The following is a 23,786-nucleotide window of genomic DNA, read 5'->3' on the forward strand; positions in this document are numbered from 1 at the left end:
CCTTGTTACGAAAACGCTGAACTGAAAGTGACTCACACTCGCAATATTCGTAAACGCCCACGGCAATGAAGGGCCATTGTTCATATTCAGCCGAATTTGACACCCATAGCTTTAACAAGAGACAACTCAGCGGGGTTAACAAGTTGGCAAATAATAAAAAAAAAAAAAAAACATTGAAGGAAAACGAAGGGTCATTGTGTGTGTGTAGAGTAGGGATGGCCAGATCCGGATCCAGAATTTTCGGAACCGGATCCAAAACTTTCGGATCCGGATCCGTTTTGCCATCCCACATGCGCTTTTTTGGAAAGTAAGAATGTGCTTATAACATATTGTTACCTGCTAATATACATATATATATATATATATATATATATATATATATATATATATATATATAATATACATACATACACACATATATATATATATAGGGTGTGTGCGCGCGTGCGCGATTTGTAATTAATTAATACACTTACAAGGGAGGTCTAAGTCTCCCCCTCCGATTTCCATGAAACTTGGCAGGTGTATAGAGGCCCCCCCCTCAAATGTCAAGATGAGGAGAAATTGAAGTGGGGATCTGACCCTGAAACCACGTAAATATGGCATAGGAAGAAACATGGGGCATAGGGCCTCTCTATACACCTGCCAAATTTCATGGAAATCGGAGAGGTGGACAGGGGTCAAATGCCCACTTCAATTTGTCCTCATCAAAACAAGTATTTCTTCCTTTGGGCCCCTGTATACACCTGCCACGTTTCATGGAAATCGGAGGGGAACTCAGGGGTCAGATCCCCACTTCAAGTTGTCCTCATCTTGACATTTGAGGGCCGGACCCTGTGGCTGAGTGGATAGCAAATCGCGCTGCAACGTCAGGGGCCCCGGGTTCGAATCCCGCTCGGCCACGGTTGTTTGTGAATGTCCATTCATCACTTTCATCATATCATCACTCATCCCCATCTTCGCAAATTAGCCAAGAGGCACAAAACGCGAAGTAAAATATAAAAAAATAATAAATCAATTGACATTTGAGGGGATTTTGCCCCCTAAAACAGTTTTTAGCTGAAACAAAAAAACACGTATTTCTTCCTTTGGGCCCCTCTATACACCTACCACGTTTCATGGAAATCGGAGGGGAACACAGGGGTCAGATCCCCACTTCAATTTCTCCTCATCTTGACATTTGAGGGGAGGTTGCCCCCTAGAACAGATTTTTAGCCGAAACAAAAGAACACGTATTTCTTCATTAGGGCCCGTTTATACACACACCTGCCAAGTATCATGGAAATCGGAGGGGGACACAGGGGTCAGATCCTCACTTCAATTTGTCCTCATCTTGACATTTGAGGGGGTTTTGCCCCCTAAAACAGTTTTTTAGCTGAAACAAAAAAACACGTATTTCTTCCTTTCGGCCCCACTATACGCCTGCCAAGTTTTATGGAAATCGGAGGGGGACACTTAGATAACCTCCCTTGTTAGTCTTACACTTTGTAATTATATAACACTGCATATATTATAATGTTATATTTTAATTTGTAAAACTGTAACTGTAGAAGAATTGTATAATTTTTGTATAACATTTCTATCTTGTTATATGTGTTAAAGGTTTCATCCTGGAATGGAATATCTCACATTTATGTGTGTTTTCATTTCCAATACATTCGAATGAATACATATTCGTTTCAAGGGCATTTACAAAATCACCTCTGACAAGTAAGATTATTTTTGTGCACGAGTGTGTTAGCCGATGCGTAGCAAAGTATTTTAGGAACAACACTTTTTCAACACTTAAAAAAAATTCTTGTAGGACTAACTAATGAAAAATTTCTTTGTAATCGAAGATCATAATACCTTTTAAGGTGTGGTAATATTATAATGGGATTGAGATACGAAACTCTCGGATCCGGATCCAGATCCGAAACTTTCGGACCCGGATCCAGATCCGAAACTTTCAGACCCGGATCCGGATCCGGAATTTGCGGATCCGGAATTTTCGGATCCGGATCTCGATCCGTAACTTTTGGATCCGGATCTCGATCCGTAACTTTTGGATCCGGATTTATCGGATCCGGATCCGTTTGGCCATCCCTAGTGTAGAGACGCGCTGTTTCCCTTGTTTCTTCGAGAAACGATATCTCCGGTTCTAGGCGACGGAAATGCATGGGACTTGGACAGTCAGGTTCATAATGTCGTGTCCTATGCAACGATGAACCTTAAAGTGGTGAGTTTTATACAGAACTTCTTGCGCGCAAAAAAAGTTACACAACACGGCGCTTAACTTGCTCGCCGCAGTTTCCTAACTGTACACAGTTGCACTCCTGCTATTGGCTGGTCGCCAAGGACACGCTCTCCATAACTCCGCCCGATATCGATTCTAAAACCGTGCGTCGTATAACTAACTCCCTAGCTTTCTTAAACCCGAAGGTTCATGGCTGCAGCAACACAGGCCTTCCATCTTTTCCTATCTTGAGCAAGTTCTATATACTCTTTTCCATCCCTACCGATTTCCCTTAGGTCCATCTCAACGTTGTCCCTCCATCTTCGTCTTGGCCTTCCTACAGGTCTCTTACCATCAGGTTTCCCAACAAGAATCCTGTAAACTCCTCTTTCCTCTCCCATTCGTGCCACATGGCCTACCCACCTAAGTCTTCTTGATTTAATTATTCTAATAATATCTGGACATGAATACAAATTATGTAGTTCTAAATTATGTAACCTTCTCCATTCACCTGTCTCCTCATCCCTTTTAGGTCCAAAGATTTTCCTAAGGATCTTATTTTCAAATACTCTCAATTTATGTTCCTCTTTCAATGTAAGGGACCAAGTTTCACATCCATATAATACTACAGGCAAAATTACTGTTTTGTATATTTTATCTTTTAGTTTCTTAGATATTAAACGAGAAGACAAAAGTTTATGAAGAGAGAAATAACATGCATTTCCTGAATTAAGCCTACTTTTTATTTCCTCTTTAATATAATTTTCATTTGGTAATATTACTCCTAAGTATTTAAATTTGGAAACTAGTTCAAATGAGTTGTTATAAATAATTAGATTTTGATTATTAAATAACACTTGTTTTCGGCCTGTAAGCATATATTTAGTTCTCTCTTTGTTAACTTCCAAAACTATCTCTTTAGCAGTTTTGAAAAGTATTTTAGCATTATTCTTAATTGTATTTATATCATCCCCTAATAAGTCTACATCATCTGCATATTCTAACAACTGAGTCACACCATTTAATTTTAGTCCTTCTTTAGTTTCTTTTACCTTCCTAACAGCATATTCTAAGGCAAAATTAAAGAGCAATGGAGATAATGCATCTCCTTGTTTTAACCCATCATGAATTGTAAATTTGTTAGACATATTAATACCCACAGGAATTTTACTTTCTGTTTCACTGGTGCATATTTTTATCATACTAACAAGCTTCTTAGGTATTCCAAACTCTACTAATATATTATATAATTTATCTCTTTTGACCGAATCATATGCTTTTTTAAAATCAATGAATATCTGATGGACATTTTGATTATATTCCCACTTTTTTCTCAAGTGTCTGTCTGATGTGAAAATTGTGATCTGTAGTTGATCTGTTACGTTTAAATCCACATTGATAATCACCTATAATTGCATTAGCATAAGGGATTAGTCTTGTTAAAAGAATGTTAGATAATATTTTATATGTTGTTGAGAGTAGAGAATTTCCACGGTAATTATTGCAGTTCATTTTATCACCTATTTTAAACACAGGAACAATTATGGGTTCTTTCCACTGTTGAGGGATTTCTTCTTTATTCCATATTAAACAAATTAATTTATGAATTTGACATATTAATGAATTTCCACCATATTTAATTAACTCAGCTGGTATTAAATCAATGCCAGGTGATTTGTTATTCTTCAGCCTTTTAATAGCATCTTTAATTTCAGTCAAGTTAGGTTCTGGAACTAAAGGTCCTGCTGTGTGGACTTCATTTACTTCTGATTTATCTCCTACATGGACATTTAAAAGGTCATTAAAGTAGTTCTTCCATCTATTTAGAATATCGCTTTGGTCAGCTAGAAAATCACCGTCTTTATCTTTTATCAAGTTTACTTTAGGTTGCCACCCCTTTCTAAACTCATTTACACCTTTATATAAATCTCGGATATTTTTATTTTTGCTGTTTGTTTCAATTTCGTTAATTTTGCTTTTCAAGTAATCTCTTTTTTTACTTCTAAACGTGCGGTTAACTTCTCGCTTTATTCTATTATAATTGTTTAGATTTGTATCATCAGAGTTATTTAACCACCTAAGTCTAGCCTGATTTCTTATTTCTATTAGATTATGACATTCATTGTCAAACCGTGGCTTACTTTTTCTCGGTTTATGGTATCCTATACTTTCTTTAGCTGCTGATTCTATTGCATTACGTATGTGCTCCCAATTCTTATTTACGTCTGTTTCATTTATATTTTCATCATCATTTAAATCCTGCAAAACATCAAATTTATTTGACAGTTTAATTTGGTAATATTTCTTAATTCTTTCATCAGTAAACTTTCCTGTATCAAATTTTAAAACTTTTAGATTTTGTTGCTTATGATTTATCACTGAGAGTCTTTCTCTTAATTTAGTAATTACTAAATAATGGTCACTGGCACAGTCAGCACCTCTATGTGTACGAACGTCAATTATACTAGTATGCCTTCTCTTATCAATGAGAATATGATCTATCTGATTATGAGTTTTACCATCTGGAGAACACCAGGTATATTTATGGATATCTTTATGTTTAAAAGTGGTACTTTTCACAATTAAATTCTTTGAGGTTGCAAAAGTAATCAATCTTATACCATTATCATTACTTAATTCATGAAGACTTTTTTTTACCAATCGTGGGTTTAAATGTCTCTCATTTGCCAATCTGCGCATTACAATCACCTAACAGAATTTTTATATCTTACTGAGAAAAGGCCTGTTCTAACGTTGAATAAAAATCATCTTTAGTATTATCATCTTTATCTTCCGTTGGTGCATGTATGTTTATTAAAATAATTTTACACCACTTACCCTGTAAAACTGCATATGATATCTTATCATTAATAAATTCTACTGTTTTAAGAGCTGAGATAATTCTATTATTTATGAAAAAGCCTGTTCCAAAATTATAATTTTCAGTACCACCATAGAAAAAAGTATATATTAGTTTTACAATCCCCTTCTCCTGGCCACCTAAATTCCTGGACAGCTACTACATCTAATTTATACTTAACTATCTCATTAACTGCACACTGAAATGCCCCAGGCCGGTAAAGGCTCAGAACATTCCAGGTGCCTAATTCCTAACGTAGATATTATCCTTAGTCCAGGGACCTGTTACCTGCTTGCAAAAGGCGACGACTCGGGAAAGTGCACGCAAGAATAAAGGCTAATAAACTTTACATAAAAATACAATCGGACTTCAATAACGGATACTTACTTACAAAGAAAAAATAATACGTAATATATAATAAAATTTAGGCAAACGTATAATCATAAAAAATATGATCAGTAAAAAATACAATATGTTCGGGAACCTGAGATTTTGGCTTACTTTCGGCTTTTTGAGTAAAACTTGGAGCATTTTTCGACTTTTACTGTTGGCTGACTTTCAAATAAATCTTTAACTTTTGCAATTGGCTGTACACAGGGCAAACTATGAAATTCACTTTCAACTTTTCGTCTCTGTTGATCAAAACTTGAAACATTGCTTACGGCAAACTTCTGAGCTTTATCTTTGACAGATGCAATATTTTTAAGCAAATCTAAAACTCTGTCTTTGACAACTACATTATTTCGGGACGGATCTTGAACTTCTTATTTTACACTTTGCTAAATAATATGGGACGGAGGCAGGGCATCCGAGAAACACAGCAGCGGCCAGAATTCAGTTACACGGCTTTACATATCTTGCGCGCTCGAATATACGACCGGACGAAGAATTTTGCTAAACGTAAGAATTTCCCCTCCGCACCTCTCCCGTTATTGGAATCAGGTAGCCAGCCAGCAAATCCCCGGTCGAGGGAGACATGCAGACTTGAAGCAGGAAAATTATCGTAAGCAGAAATGATGACGGCTAAATTCTTTAGGCTGTAACAGGTTGCCAAATTGTTAGAACGTTATCAAATAGTAACTCACAACAAGCAATAATGAATTAAACTCAATTAATCGAATCACTACATATTTATCATTGGTACTTTACGGGGACAAAAATAAATTAAAATTCCGATTGCTTTATAGGCACTATCCTATTTTCTTTCTAGATTCTGGAATAAGCGTGGTAGCTTTCACGAAGCTATTCTCATTCACAATTCGGCATTCCCAAACCCGAAAGGAAAATGTCGAACCAGGAACCACTAGCAGCGCGTCCAGTATCCTGGCAGCATTCGTCAGTTTGGGATGCCAGAATGCTGAAACATGTTCCAGCTTTACTCTACAAGGGATCAAGGAAACTTCCCCTCTCCCCCTTGTTAAGGCAATTCTAAAATACACCACGACGTGCCACGTTCCAGAGAATCTACACAGCCCCTCAAAATTGTCGTGCTACGTCTCGAAAAAAATCTTCAATAGAATTTACAAGTCCAGCAGTAAAAGTGTTTAGAAACAACGACATGTTCTAGAGGGTAAACTACATGATTCCTCCATTAAAGTATTATGCTACACTCCTAATATATACTGCTGGACAAAAAAAACCGGACACTTGCATTTTTTGTGATAACGCATAAATTCTGATTCGAAGGCTAACTAAATGTTGCAGAAATTATTGGAAATAAAAAAACCTGAATATATTCAACAGAAAGCAAATTAAAATTTATTGTTAATAAGTTAAATTAGAACATAATCGAAAGTTACAGAAAACTACCAAAAAAAATTAGAAAAAAAAATCTTAGCAATATTTTGTTTTAATATTGTTAAGTGCTACTGGTGGGGTATATAAGCTGTCTAGTAGCGGGTGTTACCTCCCAGGGCATCAATTACAGCTTGTAACTGCCGTGGCATACTTCGAATAAGGTTGGCAATTACTTATTGGTCCAATTGCTCCCATTCTTCTTGAATAGCAAGTCTTAGCTCTTCAATTGTTCCTGGAACTATTGCACGGTTTCTGATATGTCGTTTCAGTTGATCCCAGACATGCTCTATCAGATTTAGGTCCGGACTTTGTGGTGGCCATTCTCATCGCGTAATCCCAACTTTGTCCAGGTACTCCGTGATAATATTTGCAATGTGAGGACGCGCATTGTCATGCATAAAAACAAAATCTGGGCCTATGAATGGTGCATATGGTACTACATGATCTGCAAAACATTCTGTAATATACCTGCGAGCTGTCATTGCCCCATTCTCTACAAGAACCAACTCTGTACGTCCTTGTAAAAAAATACCTCCCCAGACCATTACACCACCGCCTCGAAAGGGTGTTATTTCAACGAAACAACATTGTGCATAACGCTCACTAGGTCTTCAGTACACTTGTTCACACCCGTCTGATGAACGTAGGTTGAATTTTGACTCATCGGAGAATAAAACCTTTTCTCACTGCTCCACATTCCAATGTAAGTGTTGTGTAGCAAATTCCAGTCTTCGCTTCCGGTGACGTGCTAACAACCTGGGACGTGTAGCCGGCCTCCGAGATGATAAACCACTTTCATTTAGTCTTCTATGAACTGTTCGTGAAGAAACCACAGCTCTATGAACATTTCTCAAACGCCGTGCCACAATATTTGAAGTCGTACGATGGTTCCGTGAAGACTATGATACACATGAAACGATCTTCCCGTGCTGTTGTGCATCGTTTCCGACCAGAACCCGGTCTTCTACCATAGGAACAAGTTGCATCATACCGTCTGAGAGCTTCATTGATAGTACTTTGTGCTATATTTAGCACCATAGCAATATACGACCATCATCACGAAGAGCTACTGCTTTTACTACCTGCTTACGTCTCATTTTCAAGCTACCAAACTTACAATACACTTGCAAGATAAACACCAGAAATGACAATATCAATAATATCTGTTACTATGGTTACTATGAACCAAAATTCATGCCTCTCTAGACATTAAACAAAATAACATCAACAGGAATTGAAAATCAATAAATTAAAACAAAATTGCATGAAATTAATTTTGAGCCTACTAGGTGTCCCAAATAAGTAAATACGAGTAAATAAATAAATAAATAGTAAATGGAAAACTATGCAAAATGTTCAATAATGAATGTTCAATTGTTCAACACTTAACTGAGAGCGTAATTCATAAGTAATTGCAATTCAGATGTCAAATATTAAGGTGTCCGCTTTTTTTGTCCAGCAGTATATATATTACTTGACACACTTCCATGTCGTTTACAACTCTACGAACTTACGTCTATTCTTCTTCACAAAGCCTCAAAAGAAGAATCGCCCAACGAAGTGTTAGCAGTACAAGAAGTTTTCACACCAAATGCTCCAGTTTTTTCATCAAAGGGGTAAAATCATTGGTCCACCGCACGAAGTTCGTCTCAAAAACAAGCGGTACACATAGTGATTATTCCTCCAGGAACATAGTTCTCCCATTCCGAAGATACATACGACCACACATTCCATTGGTCGTTACATGATACACTCAGCAGCAAAAGTGTATTTATCAATATACCTGTGCAGAACAATTCTCATTGCCAGAAGCAATCACATTTCTACTCTTAAGTTTGAACTTCCCCAAAGTGTCCCTTCCCAAAGTGCAAGTACGAGAAACGCAGACAGCAGAACTCTACAGGGAAGATGTTCTTTCAGTGTGCATACAGTGACAGACAGAAGGAAATGTACAATCCGGGTTGTCTGACTTTCATCAGTACATTCCACACAAGTACAGTGTGGCAGACACGTAATGGTACTCGTCGCGCCTTGTAATCAAGGTGTCCCGGGTTCGATACCCGGTGGAGGCACAAGTGGTTCGGATCCCACTTTAAACTGTAGGTCCAGTCCCGATTAGCCTTACTGTGCATAAAGTGGACTTAAAAAAAAAAAACACCAACCAACGTAATGGTACTATACTTTCAGGTACAGTAAAATTCCACGAAGTGTAGTCAATCTGAGCTGAACATCGTGTCTGGAATAAAGGATGTTTATCCTAATGGACAATGTTACGATTCATTTGTTCATCGTACTTTAGGTGAACGACATCGAGGTCAACGATGTTGGACTTTTCACTCTCAGCGTGTGTTCAATGCATGTTTATGGAATAATCAACGAACAATTTTAATAGAAGAATAAAGACAACATTGATATGCATGGACAAACCGTGTAAGAATTGCGATGCTTAAATATTATTTCTACGTGAATTATTAATACATATGTCATACATGGGTGTGTACATATTTCATATTAGAGGACGGAGTTGAGTAAGTAAATATATATTGTTAATATGAAAATAAAGACGGTGATCCATCGATAATAATAATACAGGAAAACTATAGTGATACGTGCTACGATTATATTTATGTGCGATAAACTCAGTTCGCAATATTCGGCATACGTGTTGGCCCTAGTAACCAAAAATTACTAGCAACACAGGTGCAACGAATTATGTATTTATACAAGTGCTTCGATTTATTTCTTATTCAGAGCTCCACATTATTTACGGTGAAGGAAGGCTATTAGTTATCTATCATTCAATGTTAACACAAATTTATTATGTAATTTCGAGTCTCTTACCTTCAAACGGTGCAATAACTGTCTCGTGTAGACAAACACGTCTTGTGTCGCAAGAGGCTGGTCACGCTCTGACGTGACGTATTAAATGAGTGTGTTTTGACGGCCGACGCCATGTGACGTCAGGTCTCTACATCAACAAATGCATGCGTTACGTTATGTCACGCTGATCCACTTACTTATTCAGCAGAAATAATGCATTGTGTTATATGTTCTTGTGTGTGAGTGGGTTTATAGGATATTCACTTTGGATGGGTTCATGGTTTTTACTTTATTTTTTTTCATGTTTTGGGTATTTTATTTTTGTTTTTGTTTCTTATTTTATAATAAACGGTACCCCTATAAGATTGGATCAGACATAAAGACGAATTCAAAAGGAATTCTTTTCCGGAGAGGGACATCGTAACGATCCGTAGTATCATTTAATTATTATGGACAACGAACTCCAACTTCCAGTCATTCAACCATCGTTTCCCAATCAGGAAATATTCAGAAATATCACAGGAATGCAGTGTAAGACAACACTGAAGCTCTTCCTGGTCATCAGCGGTATAAACATGTAAACGGACAAAATCCAGGAAGAGTCCTGACTGTGCATTTGTTTAGTTAATTGAATTGCAATCAATGTCTGGGAGGCAGAGAGTTCTGGGTCAGTTCTTCTTCAGTTATTGAGGAGCAAGTTACGATTGAAGAGAGAGAGAGGAGGAGGTTCTAGGGAGAGTGTGTTAACGCGAGTCGCTAGTCAGATTCTACGTACAGTCACAAGCATAACCTCTCCCAGAAAATATTCAGTTGGAGTACAGAGACAGGTATATCCTTACATTACCCATGCTGATCTAGTGCTTAGGGGTGTGAAACTCAAGTGTCATAAGTTGCCATTCAAGTGTGTAAATTTGGTACCTCTAGCGCCTTACCACCAAGCTCACCACGAGCAGAGAGTGCTTTTCCATCAAGGATGAATGATGATTAGTGAGCTACATTCCCAAAAGATCCCCCTATACCTAAGGGTATAAGACGATGAACACGAATGTCCCAAATTAGTTACAGAAAAAAATAGAGTAGAACTAGCAATCGGTACCCCAGAACAAGATTCTCAAAATGCCAGTAAAACGAATACTTCAGATAATGCAAGCAAAGAAAACTTACCACAGTTTTATTTAGTGACAAGCGTAGTTAATGCATTCTAGAAGGACGTACGTATGTGAAAAATAAAAGTTTCCTTAGATAGTACTCTTGAAGAAACGTAAATAGTTAAATATTGTAAGAACACGAACTGTACAGGAAATTCCTAAAAAAAGAGCACTTATGTCGACAACTTCAATTAAGTTTTGTGTTAAGTTGTCGTTAGTAATAATAATGCAAACATTTACATTGCCAACCATAAACTTAAATCAGATGCAACTACGACAAAAATAGCTGCACTCAATGATTATACTTCAATCGTCTATAGATGTTGTCCTATTCCAGGAGGTCGCTATTGCCGATTTCTCCTCTCTGTGAATTTGTATAAAGTTTACAATAATTTCACTCCTTCAGCACAAGGGACTGCAATAGCAATTCGCAAGCACTTAGGATTAAGTAATGTTGTGCCGCTTCCCACTGGCAGTCTAATAAGTCGCCAGTTAGGTTCGATGTTCTTTTGTAATGTGTACACTATATCAGGGTCAAATACAGAAGGCACAAGACTATTTTTTCCCACAGTTGTTGGGTCAGAGTTAACATCCCACACCTTAGATACTATGCTTGTGGGTATTTCGTGCGAATGACCAGATCTCTGGATACAATTTTTCACGTACGTTATGGAACATAACACAAGGGCTGCAATTGCGTGACGCTTGGACACACATTAATGGAGAAGCTCCAGGCTACACACACATATTTATCAAACAGTGCGTCGAGAATAGATAGGTTTTATGTAGCACCCGATTTTGAGATTACATAATTAATGTTGAAAATTTTCCGGTATGCTTTAATGATCACAGTGCACCTGTTCTAAAAAATAATATATAGATAAGCCCCGTCAAGGTAGAGGATATAGGCTCTTAAATTGCGCATTATTACAAAATAATAGTTATATGCAGCTGATTAGAGAAACGTATAACGAACTGAAGGCTTCTCGGTCAGTCCAAAAAACATTAGTCGAGTGGTGGGAAACAGGATTAAAACCTAAATTCCGGTATGCAAGTCAACTTTTTAGTAGTGAGGCTAGCCGATATCAAGGGAATAAGTATAATTGTTCTTTATAGAGTTTCGAATGATCTCTATCGCTACAAGGCAATTTAAATCGGCCTTACGTAAATGACATCGAAGTGCAACTACTTGCTATATCTAGGAAACGGAAATCAGCAGCAGAAATAAAGAGCAAGATTCTCCCTGCAGACCCTGATGAGCAACCCACACTAAGTCATATTCTTCATGAGCATCAGAACGCCAGGTATCTCGTCATTTACAAGATAGTTTTGGATTCCGGAGAAGTTATAACTAGTCCCCACGGTATACACGACAGCTATTTGTAATAGAAAGATCTTATTGGTCACGCCTTCTTCTCCACGAACAGGCAATGCGATTTTCTAAACTACCTCTCCACAGCAATGACAGCAAACGAAGGAACTGATCTTACTTAACCGTTTAGCAAAACTGAGGTTCGTAATGCAGTGTTCAAATCTCCATAGAATAAAACTACTGCAGAAGATGGTCTACCATCCGAATTCTATCAGTGTTTCTGGGATATGATAAGGTACGAATTAACGCAATGAACTGCTCTCATACGGGACAGTCGGGAAGACTAGTAGCACGGGCGTTATAGTGCTAGTCCCAAAAAAGACAAATCCAACGTTAGTCAAGTCATAATCACAAATCAAAATACGCAAACAACGGAGGCACTTCTATCCTTAGATTTTTCCCAAGCGTATGACAGAGTGAGCCATGAATATATGTACAAAGTTTTGAAACCATATGGTTTCGGAGACACTTTTCTGAATTGGATCACGACGCTAGATTAAAAATCACACGCTGCTAAAACTCAAAGTGAATGGATTCTTGACAACTAGTTTTTAAATGCGCCGGGGTGTTCTACAAAGCAGTCCTTTCAGTAGCACCTTACGTCCTCATAATAGCCCCCCTTCTGTTTAGTATAAAGCACCTTCTACAGGGCATTTCGGTGGCTACCACAACAATAAAAGGTGGAGGTTTCATGGACGATGTAACAATTTTCCTAAGGGATGAAAGCGATCTTCACAGAGTTCAGTGTCAAATAAACAAATTTGAGCACACAGCAGGAGCAAAACCTAACAGCCGAAAGTCATTTCTGATGCTCCTTTGTGATGAGGATCCACTCAAAAAATGTAAAGAGATCCCCGCCGCGACGAGACTAAAAACTAACATACAACTATAGAAGACACGATCGAAGCAAATAGCAAGATCACTTGTGAGAGGGCTACCCACGTTATCAGAGCGAACAAGATGCGCGATTTGAGTTTAAAATCACGAATTGGGTTCATTAATGTTATCGCCCTATCTAAACTTTGGTATGTTGCGAAAATCTTGCCATTCAAAACACAGCACGTAGCCAAAGTCAAAAAAGCTGTTTGCACGTTTCTGTGGCAAGATACCTTCCGAGTAGGAATGAGCGAACTCACCTTACCATAGATATCAGGTGGTTTAGCACTAATTCACGTGAACACACAGGCACGTGCATACAGACCGGCCTTGAAACAAGCCAAGAACTCCTTCTCACAATACTACGTAGCAGTCCATTAGAAGCTCCCATCGATATCCAATGTATACCAAGAAGGTTTTCTTTTTATAAGGATATCGCTGTACATGTATGCTACCAGTTACTAAGGAATGAAAACATCGCACCACTGTAAAAACGTTATACAGAGAATTAAATAGTCAAACGTACACAGTGCCGCGTATAGTTCGTGACTCTATCAACAATAATTGGACACTAATATGGACAAATGTCACAGCCAAACACGTCTTAAGTGCCGGACAATCAACTTGGTACAAAGTGGTCTACCGCGTTATAGGTACAGGGGATAGGACCTATCACTACGAAATCAGTGACTCTCCAAATTGCTTCTCCTGTAAATTACTGGAGTCTCTAGCCCATAGGCTAACGAAGTGCCGAAATTTCTCTACGGCATGAACCAAACTGAGAACTACGTATGTTAAGTCGTATATGCTGCACATCAATAACTAAGTTCACGGAAACAGACATAGTGTTCCCAGAATTCAATTTCTTCCATCCCACAATTATGTCCAAATTGTATACTAATAATATAATCTAGCAACAACGCAAATGTTTTCATTGATTCGAATTCACAATGACTAATATATATAGGCACATAATTTTGGTAAATAAAATAGCAAAATTTCGGTACAAAAACAAAGTCAATCTCTGGTTCATAAACGGTAAATTAAATTAAATTCCGCTGTTATAGCGGTATATAAAATGACATTTCGGTTTTAAAAATGTGAATATAATCCCAAATTTGATTTAAAAACTGCACTTACTACACAAAATAAACATATCCCTTGTAATAGCATATTTATGTACTAACCAGACTATTCAGTTTATTCCTGTATAAAGTGGTCTTTTTCTTCTTAAATATTAAAGCAGAATTAATCAATTTTCCGTGAATTGCATAACTCACATGATAATTCTGACTTCAGAAAGTGTCGCGTCGGTAAATATACTCTACATTTCGTGTTCGTTTCGCATTATTTCGTGACAAAACAGGGTGGGAAAATGCACCTTACACCTTCCAGAAACAAAAAATTAACAGTACAATGTGTTATTTCATATTTCGGGTTTTCATCAAAAACGAAATATGCATGCCCCTACTAATATATATACTGAACCTACATTTTTAAATACAAAATTTAGGTGACGAAAATATGCCTCAACACGAAATGAAAATTCAATATTCATACAATACACTAAAAATCCTAACCAAAGCAGATTTTATTATACGTATATTATTAATAACACTACACACGTAACGTTTCCATCCTTAAAACAGGGTTCTGTTCGGAGTAAGATTCACAAGGCTTAATAGGATTACCATTCACTACAAAGCAATAGCTTTTACTATTAGATAAACCAGAAATGAGGGGTTAGTGTTCACCATAAGAGAGTTGCAGCAGGCAAAACAGGCAAAACAAAATACATATGTAAGGAAGAGGTGTGTAAGTGTAAGTTTCTATGTGAAAATTGACTAAGTGACTAGACGATTTTACATCAGGGATCCTAGGTTCGAATAAAGGTCTGTCATTGGTGTTCTTTTTGAATGTTCTATTTATCATACCTTCACTCATCTTCATCGTCGCGATTGCCCAAAAGTGGCAGAAAAGCGACACTAAAAAACAAAAATTAAAATATATGTGAAAATTAAAAGGTGAATTAAGAGCTGATAGGTAAAATATATTTCATGAGTGATGTTGGATAATAAAAGTTCCGTTAAGATGTCACACCTGTAGCAAGTAAATAGCGAAGTTGTTGGAAGGATTAAAGATAACTTTCTATCACATTTAATCTAAGCTCACACAAAGAGCTAGAGCAATGCAAAGCACAGAAAGCACTTAATTATTGAAAGAAACAATGAATTATAAGGCTGCAAATTTCTGCAAATGTCAGAATTTGAACTGTAAAATAATAATTCTTATGTGACAAATAGTATCATGTGGCAACTTAGTGGAGATTTGAGGTGCTTTGCGTATTGTTGCTTTTCGAAATTATTTTCGTTGTTACCATTCTTGATGTAGGCAGCATTTTGCGACATGTTCTTAATTAGTTTGGGTTTTTGTTACAAGACCATTTTATGCACAGGTAGGCTAATCGGAACTGGACCTACAGTTTAAAGTGGGATACAAACCTTTATGTGTTTCCACCGGGTATGGAACCCAGGGCCCCTTGATTGCAAGGCTTGACGTAATCACTACGTCATCGTGAAGGCCCTACCTAATGGGTTACATCTGCATGGATTAACGTAAATTTATTTTAAACATATTTCGCACAGTAAATAGAGTTCGCTTTCACCACAGACTGGAAATACGAGAAATACCTATCGCTCCTCTCTTGTAACTAATCATTAGAAAGTAATAATCATTTCATTTCTATCGTTGCTATTGGTTGACGAAACAACAATGCTTGAAACTCAGAAGCCAATAATGAAGATTATAGTTTTGTTATTTCACGCAATTGTTCTGCCACTCTCCGTTAATTGAGATAATAAAGATTAAATACCTGTGTGGGACCACGTTCTAAACCCAGCTATCGACTTTGAAGCGCGTTACGCTAACCAATTTTCCACGGGGCTGGCTTTTCGTGTATGTGAGTTCATGAAATCACTCCATTCGTCATTCAAATTCCAGAGGTAGCAAAGCAATGTAAAATAACGAAAAGAGAAAAGAAGAACATATCATCACCCAGCAAATCCACACACACACCTCTTCTGGCATTCTTTTTGCAGAATGGTCTTGGAGATTAAAGATTGTCCATTTCCTGGTTCTGCTCGAGACAATTCAGGTGCCTTTGTAAAGCTTCCCTGAAGCACGCAGGGTTTCTAACCCACTTCGCCGTGGGGTTTACTATTTTCTTTGCCGTTGTTTGTACTATTTTCATTCATTTGTTTGTAATTATTATTGTCTTATAGGACACTATTAATATGTAGAAAAAACAATACATACCTACACCCGCCCCTGTAGCCGAGTGGTGGCAACTGGAAGCAAGATAATCCGGACATAGGGATACAATATGTAAACGAACTCAAAATACTGGGCATTACTTTTCATACTACCGAATCCAGAATGCTGGATCTAAACTGGACGAAAATTGTAAGCGAAATCAGGTTACAGTGCTATCAAATGAGAGGAAGACAACTCAATTTAATTCAGCGTGTTTGGTTCCTACACACTTTTATTTTTAGTAAATCCGGTTCAAATCCGGGAACTTTTCTAACGATGGAAGCGGCCCCGGCGCCCACCCAGCGTCGAATAACATGGGTACCTGGGGGAAACCCTGGGGGGTAAAGGCGGTCAGGGGCGTGATGCTGATCACATCACCCCCACTCACGACCGGATCAAGAAAGTGTGGGGCGTTACCCCCACACCCCCTATACGCCTTCATGGCGTTGTGCTAAGCACAGGGGAGCACTTTTTTTTTTTAAATTATGTCGCTCAAGTGTTGCCAATCACACAGCAATATCTCCGACAAATAAAGTCTGCTGTGGGATGGTTCATGTGGTACGGACATTTTTTTCGGGTACCTTTCCCGATCATGTGCCAAACACAAATGACAGGGGGTCTAGAACTATGGAATATTGAAAATAAATGTAAGTCGCTATTTTTAGCTAGAAATTATAAATTGTACTTAATCGAACAGTCGATTACATCAATGTGGTTGCGTATATTTACCGATACGTTTCCACCGCAAAATCCACCCAACTTGTCTCGACTAACAAAGAACCCTATGTATGTACGAATTTTTGTACAAGAATGGAGTTATGTGGAGTTTCCCATGGATTTGAAGGAGAATACTTTGTCCAAATATTTGTATGAACATTTTCAACGACAACTTATCTTGCAGCAGAGTCGAATAGAGAAAAAATTTCCTAATGTTATTTGGTCAAATGTATGGCAAAATCTCCACAAGCCTTTCCTTGACACGGACATACGAAGTTTGTGGTATACCCTGGTGCATGATCTCGTTCCAACAAATGTTCGACTAAATGAAATAAAAAGATTACCAACAAATGAGTGTAGACAATGTGGAGAGGTGGATACAAATGAACATCGCCTCACTACATGTAAAGGAATTCCAGAAATTTGGGCCTTTCTCATTATGTGCCTTGCCAAAATATGTCGTATATCGCCAAAATGCTTTCAAGCAAAAATATGTATATTACCAGACTTCAAACATTTCCCTGTGAAGAAACAAAATGCTATTGTGTGGCTAATAGCACATACAATATACTATATATATAGCAAAAAGTTTGAACCAAATATCACCCTATATACAATGTATCTTAAAAGATCTAGATGGAAACAATCAAAAAAACAAAATGTCAGATTGTCACAATAGTTTGGTAAATATCTGGATGTAATGTAATTGTATGTATACATGTAGGGGAAAAAATTCATAGATGTAAACAGAATAGTGAAATAAAACTTTTTTAAAAAAAAGAGTGGTTAGCACATCGCGCTGCGACGCCAAGGGTCCCGGGTTCGAATCCCGGTCGGGCTTGGTTGTTTGTGAATGTCCTTTCATCAATTTCATCATTTCATCACTCATCCCCATCTTCGCAAATTAGCCAAGAGGCACAAAACGCGAAGTAAAATAAACTAAATCAAATCAAATCAAATCAAAATACATACCTACGTATATAACCTGGAGTAAAGAAAAAGAAGCTAGTTACTTCCAGCGCACTCCCTGTCTACCACTGAGAACTGGTTTTTGGAACATGGTTCAAAAAACAACTGCTTTAGCTGAAATTCACGATAAGCATCACACACGCAAGGACAGTTTGAAGGCTAATTGGCGAGAAGTTTATTGTAAGGGAAGGTAATGAACGTGTGTTGCCAAATAGAAGCAAAGCAAAGGTCGTAATAAGCATTCAGTGCTCAAGGGCAGTTCAGTGGTCTGTGCGTTACGCAACTTCCCAACGAGGAGGGAAAAAACAAAAACAGGTTTGGAAGTTTATTTAAACTAAGAGTGACTTTCTAAGTCCGTATCGAAAACTTTCATCGGGTGTGAGTTCCGGTTTTCTCACTGGGTCCAGTTTCATTACTCACCTCGGGGTTAGAAACTGTTCTAAAAATTTGACTCAAAAAATCATGTTATAAATGAGTCCCTGCGTGGTCTCAATCATCATATTTTGACGAGTAATTACACAAACACACACAGACATCCCACCCACACACACACACACTTGTATATGCAGGGCCGAACTGGCCCACCGGGACACCGGACGAAACACATGAGACGCACGTACATACATACATAAGAACCCGTTGGCTCTACAGCCCTGGAAGGGCCTTGTCCTATCTCCCGACTGTCAGTCTCCCTCCCACAATCCTACCTAGAGGTGTGGAGTTCTTCAACCAGTAATGGGGTGCCTTGGGGTGAGCCCGTCGAACCCCCAGCCGTTGTAAGAGATTTCGGGGACCAGGTTACGCTACTCACTCGTAGCTCCCCAATTTCCTCAAGATGGTGGGTTGCCACCGGTCCTATGCACAGGCCGAAAACCCAGCGACTGAACCCAGGCGGACTCGAACCCACACCATCCCGCAGTCGGAGTCCAAAGCCCAGCGCCTTAGACCGCACGGTCACGGAGGAGGACATTCCGTTTAGCCATGAGCGCCTTGGCGGCGCCACGCTTAACGGCCGCCCGGACGCCAACTCCCGTCAAATCCCGTGCGATATCTCCGCTATGAAAGCCGCTAGCTTCGAAATGATTTCAAGTTCTCAGAATTATAGTTACAATTACATTCGAAATAAGCACGTTAACTGTCACGGGGGATGTTGGAAATGTGTCCTCGTGCATCCACTCGTTTTTGGCACGGTTTTAGGAAATTTGTGGGCTGATCCCGGAGATTTGTTTTAAATTTTATACAATAATAGGCTAACGATTTGCCATAAAATGCCTTTTCTTGTTCCTTGGCCAGATAATGTAGGCGTTTATGTTTAAAAATCGTCTCGTGACATTTCTGAGTGGTATTCATTGATTGATTGATTGAGTTGTTGTTTAAAGTGGGACCTACAGTTTAAAGTGGGATCCGAACCACTGTGCCTCCACTGGGTATGGAAACCGAGGCCCCTTGATCACAAGGCGTAGAGGTAACGTCGTCGCCTTGTAATCAAGGTGTCCTGGGTTCGATACCCGGTGGAGGCACATGGCACAGTGGTTCGGATCCCACTTTAAAAACTGTAGGTCCAGTCCCGATTAGCCTTATTGTGCATAAAGTGGACTTAAAACAACAAATCAATCAATCAATCAATCAAAAACCATCGAGGAGGCACAAAAGTTGTAAAAGAAAGAATGCATTGGCGTCCCGTGAAATTATTTGCGCCTTATTAAACTGAATATTGATTACAGCCTGCAAAATAATTGGATCAAAAATTTTTCTTGCTCGTGCCATTGTTCTCTGTAATGCATTGTAAATTACCAGAACCACTATGTGCGTGAGTGAGCGGTATTCATGTTTCACAGGTATAGTGTTCTTTTGTGACTGTTTTAGTCACAAGTGCTTCTTTCGAAGGTAACAGCTTTTTTCAGTGTCTAATCCATGAAAATAATTAAAAATGTTCAGCACGTTTAGTTTGATTTGATTTCATTAATTTTACTTCGCGTTTTGTGCCACTTTTTGCTAATTTGCGAAGATGGACATGAGTGATATGATGAAATTGATGAATGAACACTCACAAACATCCATGTCCGGGCCAGGAATCGAACCTGGGACTCCTGACGTCGTAGGGCGATGTGCAGAACGATTAGTACTTATTTTGTATTTTGTTCTTATTTGCCTGCTTATTTTGCAAATTTTTAGTGTCTATCAATCCTCATCCTGTTTAAAAGCCTTTATTTAACATCACTTAGATTGGTAATAGTGATGACCGAGGATGGTGTAAATTATATAGGACACTGAAAAGTCTCATATAAAAATTAGGTAACATTTTGAAAAGAGTTAGTAATTAAATTTGCAAGAATTCTGTCAGTCTTTAATGATGAAAACTTTTCTTAATCGCAGAGACTTTATTTCTAAATATATATATATATATATATATATATATATATATATATATATATATATATATATATAACAAGCAAATTATTGTGTGGGTTCGAGCCCCACAGGCTCATTTAAGTTGATGCCACTGGCACTGTCCCCTATTTTTGTTTCACTAAACAACAATAATTTCTTTACGCTGGGTGTACTTCTGGCTTCATGGCAATACTGGCTTCGAATGCGTAGGGACGGGAGGGCACGGCCCTTAATAATTAAGAAAAAATATTTGGAAGGTGGCAGATCGGACTCTCAGATATGACAATTTTTTCTGTAATGACCTACTATGTTATGATAATTATTGCAAATTCATTCCTGCAACAAATACAGTTACAATCATTAAAGTGTCAATTACAATTATAATCAAAATAAGCAAGTACCTTGTCACAACAGATGCTGGAAATGTCCTGATGCATGCACTCGGTTTTGGCATGTTTTTCGGAAATATCCATTTACACGCAACAATTCACCTTCTGAAATAGCTACAGTTTCTCTCCTCATATTCTTCTTCAGTTCTTCTAATGTCTGAAGATTTGTTGCACTGACTTCATTTTACAATTTCCCCCATAGATAAACACGTTACTAACGCTAACCGATAAGTCAGGGTGACAAAAGAGGAACAGGAGAAGAAGCCACGTTAGTTTAGGGATTGAGATGTCGCGGGTTCGAGTTACGAGATGAGCGCGAAACACTTACGTCCATGTAGCCATGCACACTGAATCGGTTGATTTCGCTAAATTTGGCGGGAAACTGAGAAATGGCACAACATGCGATAAAAATATGAGAGAAACATTGCAGAAATGCGAGATTGTTAAAGAAAGTTAAATTTAAACAAGGCTGAAAATCTGAAACTTAGCAAGTACAACAATGGAACAAAAGCTCTCTGTCATTGATGAAAAATGACATATGAACGAAAACACCTCTTGTGATCAAAATATGATGAAAGTATTGTAGGCTAGTGAGTTATTTTCAAAGAAAATTAAATTTGGAAAAGGCTAGATATCCCTTTAATAACGAGTTCAACAACGAACGAAAGGTCCCATTGTTGCTGGGAAAGAGAGTTAAAGTCACAGTGTGTGAACAAAACGTGATAAAAATATTGCTAGTGAGTTTCTTCAATGAAAATTAAATTTAGAAAAGACTAGATATCATTTTTTCAAAACGAGTTCAACAATGGACGATAGGTCCCATTTCTGCTCGAAAATGAGATATAAAGTCACCATTATTTTATCAAAATGTGATAAAAGAATAGTTTATTTTCAAATAAAATTAAATTTGAAAAGATAGGCTAGATATCCTTATTCAAAATGATTTCACAACGGAAGAAGGTTCCATTGTCCCCTGTAAATGGAACCTTGCTTCGTTAGAGAAGAATATTAATCTTGGATCAATTACGCCACCACTAACATTCCCCATAATTAATTTACAGAAATTTAACCTTGTTCACAAGGTTTCTAACGGTATTTCTGTGTGGAACAGGCACACCTGGGAATTCTGTTGAAAATCGTCTACGAAAATCCCTTCAAGAATTTGTAATCTGATGCGTATCGTACATGAAATTGTTTCGTTGTATTGATTGATTGAGTTGGTGTTTTAAGTCCACTTAAAGGCTAATCGGGACTGGACCTACAGCTTAAAGTGGTATCCGAAGTAGTATGCGCTTCCACCGAGAATCGAACCCAGGACCCTTTAATTACAAGGCGCCATCGGGGAGACCCTACGTTTTGTAGTAATGTGTGCGTGTGTGCCATTATTAAAACTATAGCAAAACACAAAATAACACTTGGAACACTATACGCTTAATAAACACTGTATAAAACAAAAGAAAATCGCAAGAATACTTGCAACACTTTCAAAATACGACTGAACCGAGATCGCTTAGTTACTGAAATTGAATGGTGGTTAAGAAAGAAATCCATAAGTTATGCTCAAAGCCATGTGTTTCAGTTGGCACTCTAGCGCCATGAGCTGTTAGGAAACTTAAGTTCCCTTTTAGCGTGTCTTGCTACCAAAGCTACGCGAAATTTCCTAAAAACATGCCAAAAACGAGTGGATGCACGAGGACACATTTCCAACATCCCCTGTGACAATTAACGTGCTTTTTTCGAATGTAATTGTAACTATAATTCTGAGAACTTGAAATCATTTCGAAGCTAGCGGCTTTCATAGCGGAGATATCGCATGCGATTTGACGGGAGTTGGCGTCCTGGCGGCCGTTAAGCGTGTCGCTGACAAGGCGCTCATGGCTGAACGGAGGACCCTGTATACATAGAGAGGGAGAGGATGTGATGTGCGGTGACATTTTACGTTGGTGAAGGAGTGTTCCAGAAAAAAAAAAAATCATTGCTTCTACATGTTATATTGTACTGAAATAGAGAGAACATTACCTGACTGTTTTCTTGGGTCTCTGTTCCTTCAATACAGCTTTCAATCACTGGCTATTTTAAGGTCGAAGTGAATGTCCTTGCAAAGTTGTTAACTTATGGGAGAATTTTTTGTTCATTTATCAGCTGGACTGTTGCCAAGTGTCTGGTGACGGAGACAAGGTTCATGATTACCACAAATCGTCAGCACTCACAAATCACATTGCCACCGCCTAGTTCATTCCGTACAAAATAGTAGACAAATTCAAAACTAATGTTCTTGAAGCTTTCAGTTTCCACACAACCACTCAGGATGGTAATATCTGAAGCATTTCCATGTTTCCACAATTCAGGAATATGTAGAGTTGGTCTTCCTTTGAAAATAATACATCTCTTCTGTTTCAAACATACAAGTCGAGAAGAGTTTCTTTCGAACATTTTCAGCTATACTCCGTACCAGCTAACTGTAGACCAGGCGAACGAGATCAAGTCTCCGCGGAAGTAGTGACGTGAGACTGCTCCATCAATGAACAGTGAGAGAATAGGGATTGCGTAATGGGTGACTGGAGTTTCCCGATTTCTCTGCTTTGCTCTGTCAGTGTTGCAAACTTTTGAAAGCGACAATACCGTACGCACATGGCAAACGGACCGTATTTTTGTCTCCAGGTCCATACCCTAGGTTTAAAAATTTCTTAGCGAAATATTGGGGATAAAACAGCAAGGGCAAATTGTGATAAGCCATACTTATTATATTATTATTTATTATTATTATTATTATTATTATTATTATTATTATTATACATTTAGGGTACGGACTAAGATCTGGACCGTATTTCCGTACATGTACCGTCAGCACCGTACGGTTGGCAACACTGCGCTTTCACCATTCGATTTCCTTCCTCCTCCTCTGCTGCTATGCGCGGCC

General features: G+C 38.2%; 2 protein-coding genes across 3 annotated transcripts in view; both read right to left on the bottom strand.

The window, feature by feature from the left end:
- The window catches only part of LOC145979333 (retinol-binding protein pinta-like), a 125,253-nt gene extending 107,093 nt beyond the window's left edge, over window positions 1-18,160 (bottom strand). Inside the window, exon 1 of one of the 2 annotated variants that reach the window (XM_083112189.1) lies at window positions 18,090-18,160. The gene's annotated coding sequence lies outside the window, so the exon portion shown is untranslated. The remainder of the gene's footprint in view (window positions 1-18,089) is intronic. The other variant, XM_083112190.1, reaches the window with a different exon arrangement.
- Window positions 1-22,906, bottom strand: part of LOC145979334 (retinol-binding protein pinta-like) — a 194,336-nt gene extending 171,430 nt beyond the window's left edge. Inside the window, exon 1 of the mRNA XM_083112192.1 lies at window positions 22,886-22,906. The gene's annotated coding sequence lies outside the window, so the exon portion shown is untranslated. The remainder of the gene's footprint in view (window positions 1-22,885) is intronic.
- Window positions 22,907-23,786: the final 880 nt, after the last annotated feature.

Source organism: Lepisma saccharinum, chromosome 26, assembly GCF_977018435.1.
Source record: "Lepisma saccharinum chromosome 26, izLepSacc3.1, whole genome shotgun sequence".
NCBI lineage: Eukaryota > Metazoa > Arthropoda > Insecta > Zygentoma > Lepismatidae > Lepisma > Lepisma saccharinum.